We start from the raw sequence: 22,048 nt of genomic DNA, 5'->3' as shown, positions 1-22,048 counted from the left end.
GCTGCCCCTCCTCCAGCACCCCCTGCTCCCCATCACACGCTGCCCCTCCTCCCCTCCAGCACCCCCTGCTCCCCATCACACGCTGCCCCTCCTCCAGCACCCCCTGCTCCCCATCACACGCTGCCCCTCCTCCCCTCCAGCACCCCCTGCTCCCCATCACACGCTGCCCCTCCTCCCCTCCAGCACCCCCTGCTCCCCATCACACGCTGCCCCTCCTAGCCTCCAGCACCCCCTCCCTTCTAGGCTCGGCTCCCGGTCTCGCACATGCGCAGTTCTCACTAGGTTGAAGCCGCACATTGCGGCGGCCTGACCGGGATCCGGTGATACAGGCGGAAAACGGGGACACAGCGGACGGGGAGCCCGGAGACCGGGTGTATGGAGGAAGAGTGAGCCACACAGCAAGGTGAGAGCGACACTGCCCGGCAGCGACATGACACCGCATCACAACAACACAACGTCACACACTGTCACTACACAGCACAACGTCACTACACAACACAACGTCACTACACCGCATCACACAACACAACGTCACACACTGCCACTACACAGCACAACGTCACTACACAACACAATGTCACTACACAACACAACGTCACACACTGTCACTACACAACATCACACAACACAACGTCACACACTGTCACTACACAGCACAACGTCACTACACAGCATCACACAACACAACGTCACACACTGTCACTACACAGCACAACGTCACTACACAGCACAACGTCACTACACAGCACAACGTCACTACACCGCATCACACAACACAACGTCACACACTGTCAGTACACAGCACAACGTCACTACACAGCACAACGTCACTACACAGCACAACGTCACTACACAACACAACGTCACTACACCGCATCACACAACACAATGTCACTACACAGCATCACACAACACAATGTCACTACACAGCATCACACAACACAACGTCACACACTGCCACTACACAGCACAACGTCACTACACAGCATTACACAACACAACGTAACACACAGTCACTACACAGCATCACAACACAACGTAATACACTGTCACTACACAGCATCACAACAACACAATGTCACTACACAGCATCACAACACAACGTAACACACAGTCACTACACAGCATCACAACACAACGTCACTACACAGCATCACACAACACAGCACAACACAACGTCACTACACAGCATCACACAACACAACGTAACACACAACACAACGTCACTACAGCACAATACAACGTAACACACTGTCACTACACAACACAACGTCACTACACAACACAACATCACTACACAGCATCACACAACACAACGTAATACAACATCACTACACAGCATCACAACACAATGTCACTACACAGCATCACAACGTCACTACAGCAAAACACAATGTAACACACTCACTACACAACACAACGTCACTACACAGCATCACAACGACACAACGTAACACACTGTCACTACACAACACAACGTCACTACACAGCATCACACAACACAATGTCACTACACAGCATCACACAACACAACGTCACTACACAACACAACGTCACTACATAGCATCACACAACACAACGTCACTACACAGCATCACACAACACAACGTCACACACTGTCACTACACAGCATCACACAACACAACGTCACTACACAGCATCACAACAGCACAATGTCACTACACAGCATCACAACGTCACTACACAACACAACGTCACTACAGCACAACACAACATAATACACTGTCACTACACAACACAACGTCACTACAATACAACACAACACAACGTAACACACTGTCACTACACAACACAACAAACTGTCACTACACAGCATCACAACAACACAACGTAACACACTGTCACTACACAACACAACATCACTGCACAGCATCACAACAACACAACGTAACACACTGCCACTACATAACGTCACTTCACTACACAGTATCACAACAACACAACGTAACACACTGCCACTACACAGCATCACAACAACACAACACAACGTAATACACTGTCGTCACTACACAGCATCACAACAACACAACATAACACACTGCCACTACACAGCATCACAACAACACAACGTAACAAACCGTCACTACACAGCATCACAACAACTCAATGTAATACACTGTCACTACACAACACAACGTCACTACAACACAACACGAAGTAACACACTGTCACTACACAAACACAACGTCACTACACAGCATCACAACACAACATAATACACTGTCATTACACAACACAACGTCACTACACAGCATCACAACAACACAACACAACGTAACACACTGTCATTACACAATACAACATCACTACACAGCATCACAACAACACAACGTAACACACTGCCACTACACAACGTCACTCCACACCATCACAACAACACAACGTAACACACTGCCACTACACAGCATCACAACAACACAACGTAATACACTGTCGTCACTACACAGCATCACAACAACACAACACAACGTAACATACTGTCACTACACAGCATCACAACAACTCAATGTAATACACTCACTACACAGCATCATTCAACAAAACACAACGTAACACACTGTCACTACACAGCATCACAACACAACGTAATACACTGTCACTACACAGCATCACAACAACACAATGTCACTACGCAGCATCACACAACACAACGTAACACACAGTCACTACACAGCATCACAACACAAAGTCACTACATACAGCATCACAACAACACAGCACAACACAACGTCACTACACAGTATCACACAACAGAACATAACGTAACACACTGTCACTACAGAGCATCACACAACACAACGTCTCTACACAGCATCACAACAACACAACACGTCACTACACAGCATCACAAAAAACAACGTAACACACTGTCACTACACAGCATCACAACAACACAACGTCACTACACAGCATCACACAACACAACGTCACTACACAGCATCACACAACACAACGTCAATACACAGCATCACACAACACAACGTCACTACACAGCATCACACAACACAACGTCACTACAAAGCATCACACAACACAACGTCAATACACAGCATCACACAACACAACGTTATACACAGCATCACACAACACAATGTCAGTACACAGCATCACACAACACAACGTCACTACACAGCATCACAACTACACAACGTCACTACACAGCATCACACAACAGAATGTCACTACACAGCATCACACAACACAACGTCAATACACAGCATCACACAACACAACGTCAATACACAGCATCACACAACACAACGTCACTACAAAGCATCACACAACACAACGTCAATACACAGCATCACACAACACAACGTCACTACACAGCATCACACAACACAATGTCAGTACACAGCATCACACAACACAATGTCAGTACACAGCATCACACAACACAATGTCAGTACACAGCATCACACAACACAACGTCACTACACAGCATCACAACTACACAACGTCACTACACAGCATCACAACTACACAACGTCACTACACAGCATCACACAACAGAATGTCACTACACAGCATCACACAACACAACATAACACACTGTCACTATACAGCATCACAACAACACAACGTAATACACTGTCGCTACACACAGCATCACAACAAGATCACAACACACAACGTTATACACTGTCACTGCACAACAACACAGTATCACAACAACACAACGTAATTATACAACACACAACCTAATTCACTGTCGAAGTGACAGTGTATTAGATTGTCTGTTTTGTAGTTAAGTTGTGTTGTTGTGATACTGTGTTGTTCAGTTACAGTGTATAACGTTGTGTGTTGTGATGTGTGTTGTTGTGATGCTGTGTGTTGTGTAGTGACGTTGTGTTGTGTAGTGACATTGTGTCTTGTTGTGATGCTGTGTATTACGTTGTGTGTTGTGTAGTAACGTTGTGTTGTTGTGAAGTACAACACACAACGTTATACACTGTTAGTACACAACACACCGCTTCACAACAACACACAATGTCACTACACAACGTAATACACTGTCACTACACAACACAACATCACAACACAACGTCACTACACAATGTAATATACAGCATCACTACACAACACACAGCATAATACACTGTCAGTACAAAACACAGTAACACAACAACACAACGTCACTACGCAACGTAACACACTGTCACTACTGTCACTACCCAACACACAACAGCACACAACGCCACAACACACAACGTAATACACTGTCACTGCACAACACAACGCAATACACTGTCAATACACAACACACAACGTAATACACAGCAACACAACAACTCACAACGTCACTAGATAACTGAAAAACACGACACTACACAACACACAGCATCACAACACAACACACAACGGCACTACATATTGTAATACACTGTCACTGCACAACACACAGCATCACCACACAATGTCACAACACACAACGTAATACACTATCAGTACACAATATACAACGTAATACACTGTCACTACACAACACACAGCATCACAACAACACACAACATCACAACACACAACGTAATACACTGTCACTGCACAACACAATGTAATACACTCACTGCACAACAACACAACACAACGTCACTACACAACACACATCGTAATACACTGTCAGTACACAAAAAAACATACGCAGCACCACTGCATAGCAACACAACGTCACCGCACCGCATGTCACTGCACTGCCACTGCACAACACAACACAGCGCCACTACAGTATAACTGCACAACACACAACACCACTGCACAACACAATGTAACACACTGACTCAGCACCAAAATGCAACACACAGCATGACTACACAACACAGCACTGTCACTGCACAACACAACGTGTTATAATGTCACTGCACAACACAACATGATATAATTTCACTACACAACACAACATGATATAATTTCACTACACAACACAACATGATACAATTTCACTACACAACACAACATGATATATGAGGTCACTGCGGCTGTCAGTTATGGGTTCTCTGTCACTTATGATGTCACTGTGGCTGTCAGTTATGGGTTCTCTGTCACTTATGAGGTCACTGTGGCTGTCAGTTATGGGTTCTCTGTCACTTATGATGTCACTGTGGCTGTCAGTTATACGTTCTCTGTCACTTATGACATCACTGTGGCTGTCAGTTATAGGTTCTCTGTCACTTATGAGGTCACTGTGGCTGTCACTTATGGGTTCTCTGTCACTTATGATGTCACTGTGGCTGTCAGTTATGGGTTCTCTGTCACGTATGACGTCACTGTGGCTGTCAGTTATAGGATCTCTGTCACTTATGAGGTCACTGTGGCTGTCACTTATGGGTTCTCTGTCACTTATGAGGTCACTGTGGCTGTCACTTATGGGTTCTCTGTCACGTATGACGTCACTGTGGCTGTCAGTTATAGGATCTCTGTCACTTATGAGGTCACTGTGGCTGTCAGTTATGGGTTCTCTGTCACTTATGACGTCACTGTGGCTGTCAGTTATGGGTTCTCTGTCACGTATGACGTCACTGTGGCTGTCAGTTATAGGATCTCTGTCACTTATGAGGTCACTGTGGCTGTCAGTTATAGGTTCTCTGTCACTTATGAGGTCACTGTGGCTGTCAGTTATAGGTTCTCTGTCACTTATGAGGTCACTGTGGCTGTCAGTTATGGGTTCTCTGTCACTTATGATGTCACTGTGGCTGTCAGTTATAGGTTCTCTGTCACTTATGAGGTCACTGTGGCTGTCAGTTATAGGTTCTCTGTCACTTATGACGTCACTGTAGCTGTCACTTATGGGTTCTCTGTCACTTATGACGTCACTGTAGCTGTCACTTATGGGTTCTCTGTCACGTATGACGTCACTGTGGCTGTCAGTTATGGGTTCTCTGTTACTTATGACGTTAGTGTGGCTGTCAGTTATGGGTTCTCTGTCACATATGACGTCACTGTAGCTGTCACTTATGGGTTCTCTGTCACTTATGATGTCACTGTGGCTGTCACTTATGGGTTCTCTGTCACTTATGACGTCACTGTAGCTGTCAGTTATAGGTTCTCTGTCACTTATGACGTCACTGTAGCTGTCAGTTATAGGTTCTCTGTCACTTATGAGGTCACTGTGGCTGTCAGTTATAGGTTCTCTATCACTTACGATGTCACTGTAGCTGTCAGTTATAGGTTCTCTGTCACTTATGACGTCACTGTAGCTGTCAGTTATAGGTTCTCTGTCACTTATGAGGTCACTGTAGCTGTCAGTTATAGGTTCTCTGTCACTTATGACGTCACTGTGGCTGTCAGTTATAGGTTCTCTGTCACTTATGAGGTCACTGTGGCTGTCAGTTATGGGTTCTCTGTCACTTATGACGTCACTGTGGCTGTCAGTTATAGGTTCTCTGTCACTTATGAGGTCACTGTGGCTGTCAGTTATAGGTTCTCTGTCACTTATGACGTCACTGTAGCTGTCACTTATGGGTTCTCTGTCACTTATGACGTCACTGTAGCTGTCACTTATGGGTTCTCTGTCACGTATGACGTCACTGTGGCTGTCAGTTATGGGTTCTCTGTTACTTATGACGTTAGTGTGGCTGTCAGTTATGGGTTCTCTGTCACTTATGAGGTCACTGTGGCTGTCAGTTATAGGTTCTCTGTCACTTATGATGTCACTGTAGCTGTCACTTATGGGTTCTCTGTCACTTATGACGTCACTGTAGCTGTCACTTATGGGTTCTCTGTCACGTATGACGTCACTGTGGCTGTCAGTTATGGGTTCTCTGTCACTTATGACGTCACTGTAGCTGTCACTTATGGGTTCTCTGTCACTTATGATGTCACTGTGGCTGTCACTTATGGGTTCTCTGTCACTTATGACGTCACTGTAGCTGTCAGTTATAGGTTCTCTGTCACTTATGACGTCACTGTAGCTGTCAGTTATAGGTTCTCTGTCACTTATGATGTCACTGTGGCTGTCAGTTATAGGATCTCTGTCACTTATGAGGTCACTGTGGCTGTCACTTATGGGTTCTCTGTCACTTATGATGTCACTGTGGCTGTCAGTTATAGGATCTCTGTCACTTATGAGGTCACTGTGGCTGTCACTTATGGGTTCTCTGTCACGTATGACGTCACTGGCTGTCAGTTATAGGTTCTCTGTCACTTATGAGGTCACTGTGGCTGTCAGTTATGGGTTCTCTGTCACTTATGATGTCACTGTGGCTGTCAGTTATAGGTTCTCTGTCACTTATGACGTCACTGTGGCTGTCAGTTATAAGTTCTCTATCACTTACGATGTCACTGTGGCTGTCAGTTATAGGTTCTCTGTCACTTATGAGGTCACTGTGGCTGTCACTTATGGGTTCTCTGTCACTTACGATGTCACTGTGGCTGTCAGTTATAGGTTCTCTGTCACTTATGACGTCACTGTGGCTGTCAGTTATGGGTTCTCTGTCACTTATGAGGTCACTGTGGCTGTCACTTATGGGTTCTCTGTCACTTATGAGGTCACTGTGGCTGTCACTTATGGGTTCTCTGTCACTTATGAGGTTACTGTGGCTGTCACTTCTGGGTTCTCTGTCATTTATGATGTCACTGTGGCTGTCAGTTATAGGTTCTCTGTCACTTATGACGTCACTGTGGCTGTCAGTTATGGGTTCTCTGTCACATATGAGGTCACTGTGGCTGTCAGTTATGGGTTCTCTGTCACTTATGACATCACTGTAGCTGTCACTTATGGGTTCTCTGTCACTTATGATGTCACTGTGGCTGTCACTTATGGGTTCTCTGTCACTTATGAGGTCACTGTGGCTGTCAGTTATAGGTTCTCTGTCACTTATGATGTCACTGTGGCTGTCAGTTATAGGTTCTCTGTCACTTATGACGTCACTGTGGCTGTCAGTTATAGGTTCTCTATCACTTACGATGTCACTGTGGCTGTCAGTTATAGGTTCTCTGTCACTTATGAGGTCACTGTGGCTGTCACTTATGGGTTCTCTGTCACTTACGATGTCACTGTGGCTGTCAGTTATAGGTTCTCTGTCACTTATGAGGTCACTGTGGCTGTCACTTATGGGTTCTCTGTCACTTACGATGTCACTGTGGCTGTCAGTTATAGGTTCTCTGTCACTTATGACGTCACTGTGGCTGTCAGTTATGGGTTCTCTGTCACTTATGAGGTCACTGTGGCTGTCACTTATGGGTTCTCTATCACTTATGAGGTCACTGTGGCTGTCACTTATGGGTTCTCTGTCACTTATGAGGTCACTGTGGCTGTCACTTATGGGTTCTCTGTCACTTATGAGGTTACTGTGGCTGTCAGTTATAGGTTCTCTGTCACTTATGACGTCACTGTGGCTGTCAGTTATGGGTTCTCTGTCACATATGAGGTCACTGTGGCTGTCAGTTATGGGTTCTCTGTCACTTATGAGGTCACTGTGGCTGTCAGTTATGGGTTCTCTGTCACATATGAGGTCACTGTGGCTGTCACTTATGGGTTCTCTGTCACTTATGACGTCACTGTGGCTGTCAGTTATGGGTTCTCTGTCACATATGAGGTCACTGTGGCTGTCAGTTATGGGTTCTCTGTCACTTATGACGTCACTGTGGCTGTCAGTTATAGGTTCTCTGTCACTTATGACGTCACTGTGGCTGTCAGTTATAGGTTCTCTGTCACTTATGACGTCACTGTGGCTGTCAGTTATAGGTTCTCTGTCACTTATGACGTCACTGTGGCTGTCACTTATGGGTTTACTATCACTTATGAGGTCACTGTGGCTGTCACTTATGGGTTCTCTGTCACTTATGAGGTCACTGTGGCTGTCACTTATGAGGTCACTGTGGCTGTCACTTATGGGTTCACTATCACTTATGAGGTCACTGTGGCTGTCACTTATGGGTTCACTATCACTTATGAGGTCACTGTGGCTGTCACTTATGGGTTCTCTGTCACTTATGAGGTCACTGTGGCTGTCAGTTATGGGTTCTCTGTCACTTATGAGGTCACTGTGGCTGTCAGTTATGATGTCACAATCACCACGTACATCACGCACTGTCACGCTGTGACCATCAGGCCGGGGGGGGGGGGGGGGGGCAGTAGGTAAGGCTGGTCACCCTGTCATGTTTAGTGCCGAACTCTTACGCTGCTCTTGTGCCGGTAGACATACCCTACAAGGTTCTGGGCTGAAGAGCTTGCGCTCTGCTTGAGATCACGTATGAGAGAATCTGTGGCGCTGCAGTTGATCTGTCTGAACAGCAGAGAAGCTTCCACCAAAATCAGCGCTGATCTCCTGCTCTATACAAGTATAATCCTCAGCATTGTGTGCGGATCTGATGAGGGTGATGACCGGGCAAATACTGGACAGACAGCGATCCCGGGTGAGTGATGGAGGTGGAGCGCAGTATAATGTACGCTGGGGGTTGTAGTACTGCGGGTGTATAAAGTGGAGCGCAGTATAATTTACACTGGGGGTTGTAGTACTGCGGGTGTATAAAGTGGAGCGCAGTATAATGTACGCTGGGGGTTGTAGTACTGCGGGTGTATAAAGTGGAGCGCAGTATAATGTACGCTGGGGGTTGTAGTACTGCGGGTGTATAAAGGTGGAGCGCAGTATGATGTACGCTGGGGGTTGTAGTACTGCAGGTGTATAAAGGTGGAGCGCAGTATGATGTACACTGGGGGTTGTAGTACTGCGGGTGTATAAAGTGGAGCGCAGTATAATTTACACTGGGGGTTGTAGTACTGCGGGTGTATAAAGTGGAGCGCAGTATAATGTACGCTGGGGGTTGTAGTACTGCGGGTGTATAAAGTGGAGCGCAGTATAATGTACGCTGGGGGTTGTAGTACTGCGGGTGTATAAAGGTGGAGCGCAGTATGATGTACGCTGGGGGTTGTAGTACTGCAGGTGTATAAAGGTGGAGCGCAGTATAATGTACGCTGGGGGTTGTAGTACTGCGGGTGTATAAAGTGGAGCGCAGTATAATTTACACTGGGGGTTGTAGTACTGCGGGTGTATAAAGTGGAGCGCAGTATAATGTACGCTGGGGGTTGTAGTACTGCGGGTGTATAAAGTGGAGCGCAGTATAATGTACGCTGGGGGTTGTAGTACTGCGGGTGTATAAAGGTGGAGCGCAGTATGATGTACGCTGGGGGTTGTAGTAGTGCAGGTGTATAAAGGTGGAGCGCAGTATGATGTACGCTGGGGGTTGTAGTAGTGCAGGTGTATAAAGGTGGAGCGCAGTATGATGTACACTGGGGGTTGTAGTACTGCGGGTGTATAAAGGTGGAGCGCAGTATGATGTACGCTGGGGGTTGTAGTACTGCAGGTGTATAAAGGTGGAGCGCAGTATAATGTACACTGGGGGTTGTAGTACTGCGGGTGTATAAAGTGGAGCGCAGTATGATGTACGCTGGGGGTTGTAGTACTGCGGGTGTATAAAGTGGAGCGCAGTATAATGTACGCTGGGGGTTGTAGTACTGCGGGTGTATAAAGGTGGAGCGCAGTATGATGTACACTGGGGGTTGTAGTACTGCGGGTGTATAAAGGTGGAGCGCAGTATGATGTACGCTGGGGGTTGTAGTACTGCGGGTGTATAAAGGTGGAGCGCAGTATGATGTACACTGGGGGTTGTAGTACTGCGGGTGTATAAAGGTGGAGCGCAGTATAATGTACGCTGGGGGTTGTAGTACTGCGGGTGTATAAAGGTGGAGCGCAGTATGATGTACACTGGGGGTTGTAGTACTGCGGGTGTATAAAGGTGGAGCGCAGTATGATGTACGCTGGGGGTTGTAGTACTGCAGGTGTATAAAGGTGGAGCGCAGTATGATGTACACTGGGGGTTGTAGTACTGCAGGTGTATAAAGGTGGAGCGCAGTATGATGTACGCTGGGGGTTGTAGTACTGCGGGTGTATAAAGGTGGAGCGCAGTATGATGTACGCTGGGGGTTGTAGTACTGCGGGTGTATAAAGGTGGAGCGCAGTATGATGTACGCTGGGGGTTGTAGTAGTGCAGGTGTATAAAGGTGGAGCGCAGTATGATATACACTGGGGGTTGTAGTACTGCGGGTGTATAAAGGTGGAGCGCAGTATGATTTACACTGGGGGTTGTAGTACTGCGGGTGTATAAAGGTGGAGCGCAGTATGATGTACGCTGGGGGTTGTAGTACTGCGGGTGTATAAAGGTGGAGTGCAGTATGATGTACGCTCTGGGTTGTAGTACTGCGGGTGTATAAAGGTGGAGCGCAGTATGATGTACGCTGGGGGTTGTAGTACTGCGGGTGTATAAAGTGGAGCGCAGTATGATGTACGCTGGGGGTTGTAGTACTGCAGGTGTATAAAGGTGGAGCGCAGTGTGATGTACACTGGGGGTTGTAGTACTTCAGGTGTATAAAGGTGGAGCGCAGTATGATGTACACTGGGGGTTGTAGTACTGCGGGTGTATAAAGGTGGAGCGCAGTATGATGTACGCTGGGGGTTGTAGTACTGCGGGTGTATAAAGGTGGAGCGCAGTATGATGTACACTGGGGGTTGTAGTACTGCAGGTGTATAAAGGTGGAGCGCAGTATGATGTACGCTGGGGGTTGTAGTACTGCGGGTGTATAAAGGTGGAGCGCAGTATGATGTACGCTGGGGGTTGTAGTACTGCGGGTGTATAAAGGTGGAGCGCAGTATGATGTACGCTGGGGGTTGTAGTAGTGCAGGTGTATAAAGGTGGAGCGCAGTATGATGTACGCTGGGGGTTGTAGTACTGCGGGTGTATAAAGGTGGAGCGCAGTATGATGTACACTGGGGGTAGTAGTACTGCGGGTGTATAAAGGTGGAGCGCAGTATGATGTACACTGGGGGTTGTAGTACTGCAGGTGTATAAAGGTGGAGCGCAGTATGATGTACGCTGGGGGTTGTAGTACTGCGGGTGTATAAAGGTGGAGTGCAGTATGATGTACGCTGGGGGTTGTAGTACTGCGGGTGTATAAAGGTGGAGCACAGTATGATGTACACTGGGGGTTGTAGTACTGCGGGTGTATAAAGGTGGAGCGCAGTATGATGGGGGTTGTAGTACTGCGGGTGTATAAAGGTGGAGCGCAGTATGATGTACGCTGGGGGTTGTAGTACTGCGGGTGTATAAAGGTGGAGCGCAGTATGATGTACACTGGGGGTTGTAGTACTGCGGGTGTATAAAGGTGGAGCGCAGTATGATGTACACTGGGGGTTGTAGTACTGCGGGTGTATAAAGGTGGAGCGCAGTATGATGTACGCTGGGGGTTGTAGTACTGCGGGTGTATAAAGTGGAGCGCAGTATAATGTACACTGGGGGTTGTAGTACTGCGGGTGTATAAAGGTGGAGCGCAGTATGATGTACACTGGGGGTTGTAGTACTGCGGGTGTATAAAGGTGGAGCGCAGTATGATGTACGCTGGGGGTTGTAGTACTGCGGGTGTATAAAGGTGGAGCGCAGTATGATGTACGCTGGGGGTTGTAGTACTGCGGGTGTATAAAGGTGGAGCGCAGTATGATGTACGCTGGGGGTTGTAGTACTGCGGGTGTATAAAGGTGGAGCGCAGTATGATGTACGCTGGGGGTTGTAGTACTGCGGGTGTATAAAGGTGGAGCGCAGTATGATGTACGCTGGGGGTTGTAGTACTGCGGGTGTATAAAGGTGGAGCGCAGTATGATGTACACTGGGGGTTGTAGTACTGCGGGTGTATAAAGGTGGAGCGCAGTATGATGTACGCTGGGGGTTGTAGTACTGCGGGTGTATAAAGGTGGAGCGCAGTATGATGTACACTGGGGGTTGTAGTACTGCGGGTGTATAAAGGTGGAGCGCAGTATGATGTACGCTGGGGGTTGTAGTACTGCGGGTGTATAAAGTGGAGCGCAGTATGATGTACACTGGGGGTTGTCGTACTGCGGGTGTATGAAGGTGGAGCACAGTATGATGTACGCTGGGGGTTGTAGTACTGCGGGTGTATAAAGGTGGAGCGCAGTATAATGTACACTGGGGGTTGTAGTACTGCAGGTGTATAAAGGTGGAGCGCAGTATGATGGGGGTTGTAGTACTGCAGGTGTATAAAGGTGGAGCGCAGTATGATGGGGGTTGTAGTACTGCAGGTGTATAAAGGTGGAGCGCAGTATGATGTACGCTGGGGGTTGTAGTACTGCAGGTGTATAAAGGTGGAGCGCAGTATGATGGGGGTTGTAGTACTGCAGGTGTATAAAGGTGGAGCGCAGTATGATGTACGTTGGGGGTTGTAGTACTGCGGGTGTATAAAGGTGGAGCGCAGTATGATGTACGCTGGGGGTTGTAGTACTGCGGGTGTATAAAGGTGGAGCGCAGTGTGATGTACGCTGGGGGTTGTAGTACTGCGGGTGTATAAAGGTGGAGCGCAGTATGATGTACACTGGGGGTTGTAGTACTGCGGGTGTATAAAGGTGGAGCGCAGTATGATGTACGCTGGGGGTTGTAGTACTGCGGGTGTATGAAGGTGGAGCACAGTATGATGTACGCTGGGGGTTGTAGTACTGCGGGTGTATAAAGGTGGAGCGCAGTATGATGTACGCTGGGGGTTGTAGTACTGCGGGTGTATAAAGGTGGAGCGCAGTATAATGTACACTGGGGGTTGTAGTACTGCAGGTGTATAAAGGTGGAGCGCAGTATGATGGGGGTTGTAGTACTGCAGGTGTATAAAGGTGGAGCGCAGTATGATGGGGGTTGTAGTACTGCAGGTGTATAAAGGTGGAGCGCAGTATGATGGGGGTTGTAGTACTGCAGGTGTATAAAGGTGGAGCGCAGTATGATGGGGGTTGTAGTACTGCAGGTGTATAAAGGTGGAGCGCAGTATGATGTACGCTGGGGGTTGTAGTACTGCAGGTGTATAAAGGTGGAGCGCAGTATGATGGGGGTTGTAGTACTGCAGGTGTATAAAGGTGGAGCGCAGTATGATGTACGTTGGGGGTTGTAGTACTGCGGGTGTATAAAGGTGGAGCGCAGTATGATGTACACTGGGGGTTGTAGTACTGCGGGTGTATAAAGGTGGAGCGCAGTATGATGTACGCTGGGGGTTGTAGTACTGCGGGTGTATGAAGGTGGAGCACAGTATGATGTACGCTGGGGGTTGTAGTACTGCGGGTGTATAAAGGTGGAGCGCAGTATGATGTACGCTGGGGGTTGTAGTACTGCGGGTGTATAAAGGTGGAGCGCAGTATAATGTACACTGGGGGTTGTAGTACTGCAGGTGTATAAAGGTGGAGCGCAGTATGATGGGGGTTGTAGTACTGCAGGTGTATAAAGGTGGAGCGCAGTATGATGGGGGTTGTAGTACTGCAGGTGTATAAAGGTGGAGCGCAGTATGATGGGGGTTGTAGTACTGCAGGTGTATAAAGGTGGAGCGCAGTATGATGGGGGTTGTAGTACTGCAGGTGTATAAAGGTGGAGCGCAGTATGATGTACGCTGGGGGTTGTAGTACTGCAGGTGTATAAAGGTGGAGCGCAGTATGATGGGGGTTGTAGTACTGCAGGTGTATAAAGGTGGAGCGCAGTATGATGTACGTTGGGGGTTGTAGTACTGCGGGTGTATAAAGGTGGAGCGCAGTATGATGTACGCTGGGGGTTGTAGTACTGCGGGTGTATAAAGGTGGAGGCAGCTCTGGGTGTAAAGGTTTGTGCTGGAATCATTTGGACGGCAAGAAATGGACTTCACATATAATTCTGCTCATTCTCGGTGAATCCTGCGCTTTACATGTACTGATCCTGAGCAGTATCATCTACTCCAGTCACATCCAGAGCTGCATTTACAGCATAGCTCCTCCATTCAACACCACATTTTCAGCTGACACTACAGCTTTGTTCTCCGTTGCCCGGGGGCATTATACGCTCACTGCCAAGTGTTCTACCCTAGTCATAACGCTTCACATCCAAGATGCCAGTGCCAGGCCCACACATTACAGTCAGTCCATACAGCAGCGCAGAGGATTTTAGGAGGGGAGTACGCCACCTTTGTGTCCTTTATTATATTATTATGTTTTCTGTCTTGTCATTTGGAGCCAGTTTTATAGATTTATCTATGACTGTCTGATAATCCAGAATATTTAATAATCCAGAATATCTCATAGTTCAGTATATTTGATAATCCAGTATATTTGATAATCCAGTATATTTGATAATCCAGAATATTTGATAATCCAGAATATTTGATAATCCAGTATATTTGATAATCCAGTATATTTGATAATCCAGTATATTTGATAATCCAGAATATTTGATAATCCAGTATATTTGATAATCCAGAATATTTGATAATCCAGTATATTTGATAATCCAGTATATTTGATAATCCAGTATATTTGATAATCCAGGACATTTGGTGGGGACGTCCTGCTGCGTATGAGAACGGGGTCAGGTGGGAAGACAGTCAGCAATCTCCTGAATGATTGTGGCCGGGGTCTGTTGTGGCACCAGGAATGTGATGAACGGGCACATTTACCCCCCGGGTGAGGCCTCTGTCCTTGTCTCTCTACAAGGTCCAGACAATAAATAAACTGTTCCAGCGCTCATCAGGATTAATAACATGTAGCGAACACAAGGAAAATATGTGACCCCCGGGGGGAGGGGGCTTCACGGCTCAACTAATAATGCTCACTGTCTCGTGCTGCGTACACTTCACCCTCCAGGGGCACATTACTGGGTGTATCTAAGCCAGGCTGCACCGCGACACCTTCATCACATCACCCGGCCATCATCAGACCAGCAGGAAACCTTCCCTGATGGGACCGCTGCAACCACATACCCTTGTAGGTAGTGCCACACAGCCCCCTTGTAGGTAGTGCCACACAGCCCCCTTATAGGTAGTGCCACACAGCCCCCTTGTAGGTAGTGCCACACAGCCCCCTCGTAAGTAGTGCCACACAGCCCCCTCGTAAGTAGTGCCACACAGCCCCCTCGTAAGTAGTGCCACACAGCCCCCTCGTAAGTAGTGCCACACAGCCCCCTCGTAAGTAGTGCCACAGCCCCCTCGTAAGTAGTGCCACACATCCCCCTTGTAGGTAGTGCCACACAGCCCCCTCGTAAGTAGTGCCACACAGCCCCCTGGTAGGTAGTGCCACACAGCCCCCTTGTAGGTAGTGCCACAAAGCCCCCTTGTAGGTAGTGCCACGAAGCCCCCTTGTAGGTAGTGCCACACAGCCCCCTTGCAGGTAGTGCCACACAGCCCCCTCGTAAGTAGTTCCACACAGCCCCCTGGTAGGTAGTGCCACACAGCCCCCTTGTAGGTAGTGCCACACAGCCCCCTTGTAGGTAGTGCCACACAGCCCCCTTGTAGGTAGTACCACACAGCCCCCTTGCAGGTAGTGCCACACAGCCCCCTTGCAGGTAGTGCCACACAGCCCCCTCGTAAGTAGTGCCACACAGCCCCCTGGTAGGTAGTGCCACACAGCCCCCTTGTAGGTAGTGCCACACAGCCCCCTTGTAGGTAGTGCCACACAGCCCCCTCGTAAGTAGTGCCACACAGCCCCCTGGTAGGTAGTGCTACACCGCCCCCTTGTAGGTAGTGCCACACAGCCCCCTTGTAGGTAGTGCCACACAGCCCCCTTGTAGGTAGTGCCACACAGCCCCCTTGTAGGTAGTGCCACACAGCCCCCTCGCAGGTAGTGCCACACAGCCCCCTCGTAAGTAGTGCCACACAGCCTCCTGGTAGGTAGTGCCACACAGCCCCCTTGTAGGTAGTGCCACACAGCCCCCTCGTAAGTAGTGCCACACAGCCCCCTGGTAGGTAGTGCCACACAGCCCCCTTGTAGGTAGTGCCACAAAGCCCCCTTGTAGGTAGTGCCACACAGCCCCCTTGTAGGTAGTGCCACACAGCCCCCTTGCAGGTAGTGCCACACAGCCCCCTCGTAAGTAGTTCCACACAGCCCCCTGGTAGGTAGTGCCACACAGCCCCCTTGTAGGTAGTGCCACACAGCCCCCTTGTAGGTAGTGCCACACAGCCCCCTTGTAGGTAGTGCCACACAGCCCCCTTGTAGGTAGTGCCACACAGCCCCCTTGTAGGTAGTGCCACACAGCCCCCTTGCAGGTAGTGCCACACAGCCCCCTCGTAAGTAGTGCCACACAGCCCCCTGGTAGGTAGTGCCACACAGCCCCCTTGTAGGTAGTGCCACACAGCCCCCTTGTAGGTAGTGCCACACAGCCCCCTCGTAAGTAGTGTCACACAGCCCCCTGGTAGGTAGTGCTACACCGCCCCCTTGTAGGTAGTGCCACACAGCCCCCTTGTAGGTAGTGCCACACAGCCCCCTTGTAGGTAGTGCCACACAGCCCCCTTGTAGGTAGTGCCACACAGCCCCCTCGCAGGTAGTGCCACACAGCCCCCTCGTAAGTAGTGCCACGCAGCCTCCTGGTAGGTAGTGCCACACAGCCCCCTTGTAGGTAGTGCCACACAGCCCCCTTGTAAGTAGTGCCACACAGCCCCCTTGTAGGTAGTGCCACACAGCCCCCTTGTAAGTAGTGCCACACAGCCTCCTTGTAAGTAGTGCCACACAGCCCCCTTGTAGGTAGTGCCAAACATCCCCCTTGTAAGAAGTGCCACACAGCCCCCTTGTAGGTAGTGCCAAACATCCCCCTTGTAAGTAGTGCCACACAGCCCCCTTGTAGGTAGGTCCACACAGCCCCCTTGTAAGTAGTGCCACACAGCCCCCTTGTAAGTAGTGCCACACAGCCCCCTTGTAGGTAGTGCCACACAGCCCCCTTGTAGGTAGTGCCACACAGCCCCCTTGTAGGTAGTGCCACACAGCCCCCTTGTAGGTAGTGCCACACAGCCCCCTTGTAGGTAGGTCCACACAGCCCCCTTGTAGGTAGGTCCACACAGCCCCCTTGTAAGTAGTGCCACACAGCCTCCTTGTAGGTAGGTCCACACAGCCCCCTTGTAGGTAGGTCCAGACAGCCCCCTTGTAAGTAGTGCCACACAGCCCCCTTGTAGGTAGTGCCACACAGCCCCCTTGTAGGTAGTGCCACACAGCACCCTCGTAAGTAGTGCCACACAGCCCCCTGGTAGGTAGTGCCACACAGCCCCCTTGTAGGTAGTGCCACACAGCCCCCTTGTAGGTAGTGCCACACAGCCCCATGGTAAGGTGAATGGATGGATGAAAAAGTAGGATCTGTGGTGGCGCTGCTGTGTGGAAGGACGAGGAATATACTCGTGGAGTCGGTTCTATATAACGGAATTTTATTGTACAAGGTGGCTACGCGTTTCAACGCCGAACTGGCGTCTTCATCAGGCATGAAAAACAGAAGAAACGGCATCTATATATACACGACTGGACTGGTCTCGATTGGGCCAGTTCAGACATGGTGATTGACAAAAAAACCGCCAAAACCAGGCAGGTGAAGGTTCAAAGGTGCCTATACATAATAACAATAGGATACATATCCAGGGGCAGTTAAAAGTTAATACAAAGTAATATGGTAGAACTATCTGATTAAAACTTAAAACATCCTTTTTTGTCAACCACCATGTTTGAACTGGCCCAATCGAGACCAGTCCAGTCGTGTATATATAGATGCCGTTTCTTCTGTTTTTCATGCCTGATGAAGACGCCAGTTCGGCGTTGAAACGCGTAGCCACCTTGTACAATAAAATTCCGTTATATAGAACCGACTTCACGAGTATATTCCTCGTCCTTCCACACAGCAGCGCCACCACAGATCCTACTTTTTCATCCATCCATTCACCTTACCAGGCAGTTACCTGTGTTAACCGGTTCGGATCTGGCAGCAGCACCCGTGGATCTTTAATGCAAACTACCTATGGCTAAATGGTGAGCATGGTTTTTTCATTCCTTGCCCGCCTATCTTATTGATCTATACCATGTGGCGCCGTGGTTTTTGCTCTCTTTCCTACACAGCCCCCTTGTAAGTAGTGCCACACAGCCCCCTTGTAGGTAGTGCCACACAGCCCCCTTGTAAGTAGTGCCACACAGCCCCCTTGTAAGTAGTGCCACACAGCCCCCTTGTAGGTAGTGCCACACAGCCCCCTTGTAGGTAGTGCCAAACATCCCCCTTGTAAGTAGTGCCACACAGCCCCCTGTAGATAGTGCCACACAGCCCCCTGTAGATAGTGCCACACAGCCCCCTTGTAAGTAGGGCCACACAGCCCCCTGTAGATAGTGCCACACAGCCCACTTGTAAGTAGTGCCACAAAGCCCCTTGTAGGTAGTGCCACAAGTGCACCCCAGTTGGGAACCACTGGTATATACTATATACTCCTCCGCTGTACTGATGGACCTGGAGGGGGAGCCGCTATAATAAGGTCACAGTAATAATGGTGCCGTACGGCGATGGCGAGAGTGCGGCGGATAAGGTGGTTCCCGAATACGACATGATTTGCTCTCATCACGATCTTTCTAGAATATTTGTAGTAAAATCTGATTTCTGTGATGATTTGGAGGCTGAAGTTGTGGCCTCCCATGAGCGGAGTATTTTTCCATATGTGACTCTATTCCAACACTCAATATAATGTATATAATTGTATGGATTTAGGCGGGGGCGGTCCTTCTTTTAGGGCAGGGCGGAGTTTTTGAAGTGATGTAACTTCCTGTGTCTCTTACTCTCACAAAAAGAAACGGCAGAAACATTTAACTCTTAATCCGCCCCTTCCTTTTTTTGACTGTGCCTCTGTTTATTTGATATTTTTTCTTACCTTGTTTGGTTGAGGGTGGTTTTACACATTAATCATGTAGCGCGTCGATTGCCGTTTATTTTAGGTCTATTTCGTGGCACAATAGTCGGTAATGGGGACGAATTACGGTAAATACGATTGTTCGTCCTCATACATTTTGCGTCTCGTCTGCAGCATATCTCGTGTTTACACGTGGAGCAAAAACAGAAGAGCGGTCGGACATGCGCCCTGCCCGTCTGTTCAAGGTCTATGGGACTGATGGAAACAGCCGAGCACTCTACTCGGCTGTTTCAGTCACTCCCATAGACTTTGGTAGCGCACATGCTCCACACCCTCTCTCCGCTCTGTGCGATTATGCAGTGGGGAGAACCGTGGGGTTTGTGACCCCCTTTCTAGCAAAAGGTAATTGTATGGTCACCCAGGGGCGGGCACGGCGAGGATCTTTGGTAGGGTCAATGGTGCCCTGGAAATGGACTAGCTCTGCTAGAATTGCTGCCGGGGTTTGCTGCCCCTTCATTGCTGTCTGTGCGGTATGTCAGGCAGATGGAGATCTCACGGTATCCGTGAATCCCAAAAAATACTTGTCAAGCACCTCATCTGACTACAAGTGTGATCTTGTAGTCAGGAGGTTTTAAATAAATCTGCGTTTAATGTTTTGTGTTATTTGGATCATATGTTTACGCTAGTTTGGGTCACTTTGGTAGTAAATGAGGGTCCATCCCATATCCATCCCATATCCATCCCATATCCATCCCATATCCATCCCATATCCATCATACGGTCACTGGGTCTCATTGTAACCAATCAGAACTCTTCCTTCATTTTGTTGCCTGAACTAGAAAAATGCACTTGTATGTTATCGGTTGCCATGAGGCTCAGTGTCCCAATAATAACATGAAGCTACCAGAGCACAGGGTCATGAAGTGTTGTCATGGGGACGCAAGGACCGCAGCACAGAAATAAGATATGTTTAGCACATAGTAAAGCATTGTTTCCTGGACTGTCCGTGATTCTCCAATAATAAAAGAAGTCCTGGAGCTCCAGCATAGTCTCGATTTCAGTGGTCAGTCCCTGACAGATCCTGCCCGGCGATCAGCTGATTGAGATCAGGACAGAAAAGGAAATGATCAGCAGCTGCTTGTAGAGCAGCAACACAGGAGGTGAGATGGTTAGAGTTAATTCATACTGGATTGCATTATATATTAGGGGGGCTCTGACTGACACTATTTATAGAGGGACTGAGGCTGATATGTTTATAGGGGGTCTCCTGCTGGTACTGTTTAGGGGGGGAACTTTGGTCATACTGTTTAGGGAGGAAGTCTTCCTGTCACTGCTTATGGAGGCATTCTGTCTGACACTTTTTATACGTGATCTTTGATTTGTGCTCTTTAAGGAGAACTCTAGTTGACACTGTTTATAGGGGAGCTCTGACGGACACTGTTTATAGGGGACCTCTGATGGACAGTTATTATAGGGGAGCTCTGACTGACACTGTTTATAGGGGAGCTCTGTCTAACACTGTTTATAGAGGACCTCTAACTGACACTGTTTATAGGGTCTTCTGCGTGTCTGTTTATAGGGGATGTCATTTGACACTATTTAAGGAGGGCTTCTTTCTGTCACTGTTTATAGGGTCTCCGTGATGACACTGTTTATGGATGAAGTCTGTCTGACACTGTTTATAGGGGTCTTCTGGATGGCACTGTTTAATGAGGGGTTCTGTCTGTCACTGTTTATAGCGGGCCACTTTCTGACACTCTTCATAGGGTCTTCTGGGCGGCACTTTTTAAGGAGGAGGTCTGGATAGGTGATTTTTGGCTGCCTATTTTCAAGGAGAACTCTAGTTGTCACTATTGATAGTGGACCTCTGTCTGACACTGTTTATTGGTGGTCTTCTGGCTGGCGCTGTTTCTAGGGGGCTACATGGTGGCACTTTTTAAGGAGGGATTCAGTCTGACATTAATTATAGGGGACCTCTGACTGAGACTGTTTATAGGGCGTCTTATTACTGACACTGTTTATAGGGGTCTTCTGGGTGGAACTGTTTATAGGGGGGCTTCATTGCTGACACTTTATAAGGAAGGATTCTGTCTGAAATTAATTATAGGGGAGCTCTGGTTGACACTGTTTATAGGGGGTCTTCTGGGTGGCACTGTTTATAGGGGGCTTAATGGTGGCACTTTATAAGGAGGGATTCTGTCTGACATTAATTATAGGGGACCTCTGTGTGACAGTTTATAGGGGGTCTTCTCACTGACACTGTTTATAGGGGTCTGCTTTGTGCCACTGTTTATAGGGGGCTTCATGGTGACACTTTATAAGGAAGGATCCTGTCTGACATTAATTATAGGGGACCTCTGTGTGACAGTTTATAGGGGGTCTTCTCAC

The 22,048-nt window shown here is 48.4% G+C and overlaps 1 protein-coding gene across 3 annotated transcripts in view; it reads left to right on the top strand.

Moving 5' to 3' along the window:
- The first annotated feature begins 214 nt into the window (after positions 1-214).
- Positions 215-22,048, top strand: part of MAPRE3 (microtubule associated protein RP/EB family member 3) — a 159,420-nt gene continuing 137,586 nt past the window's right edge. The window contains exon 1 of one of the 3 annotated variants that reach the window (XM_075860777.1): positions 215-403. The gene's annotated coding sequence lies outside the window, so the exon portion shown is untranslated. Of the gene's footprint in view, positions 404-20,524; positions 20,821-22,048 lie in introns of those variants that run through there. The other 2 variants (XM_075860772.1, XM_075860773.1) reach the window with 2 other exon arrangements.

This window comes from Rhinoderma darwinii, chromosome 4 (assembly GCF_050947455.1).
Source record: "Rhinoderma darwinii isolate aRhiDar2 chromosome 4, aRhiDar2.hap1, whole genome shotgun sequence".
In the NCBI taxonomy this organism is placed as follows: Eukaryota; Metazoa; Chordata; class Amphibia; order Anura; family Rhinodermatidae; genus Rhinoderma; species Rhinoderma darwinii.
This window is presented reverse-complemented; position numbering and strand designations above follow the sequence as displayed.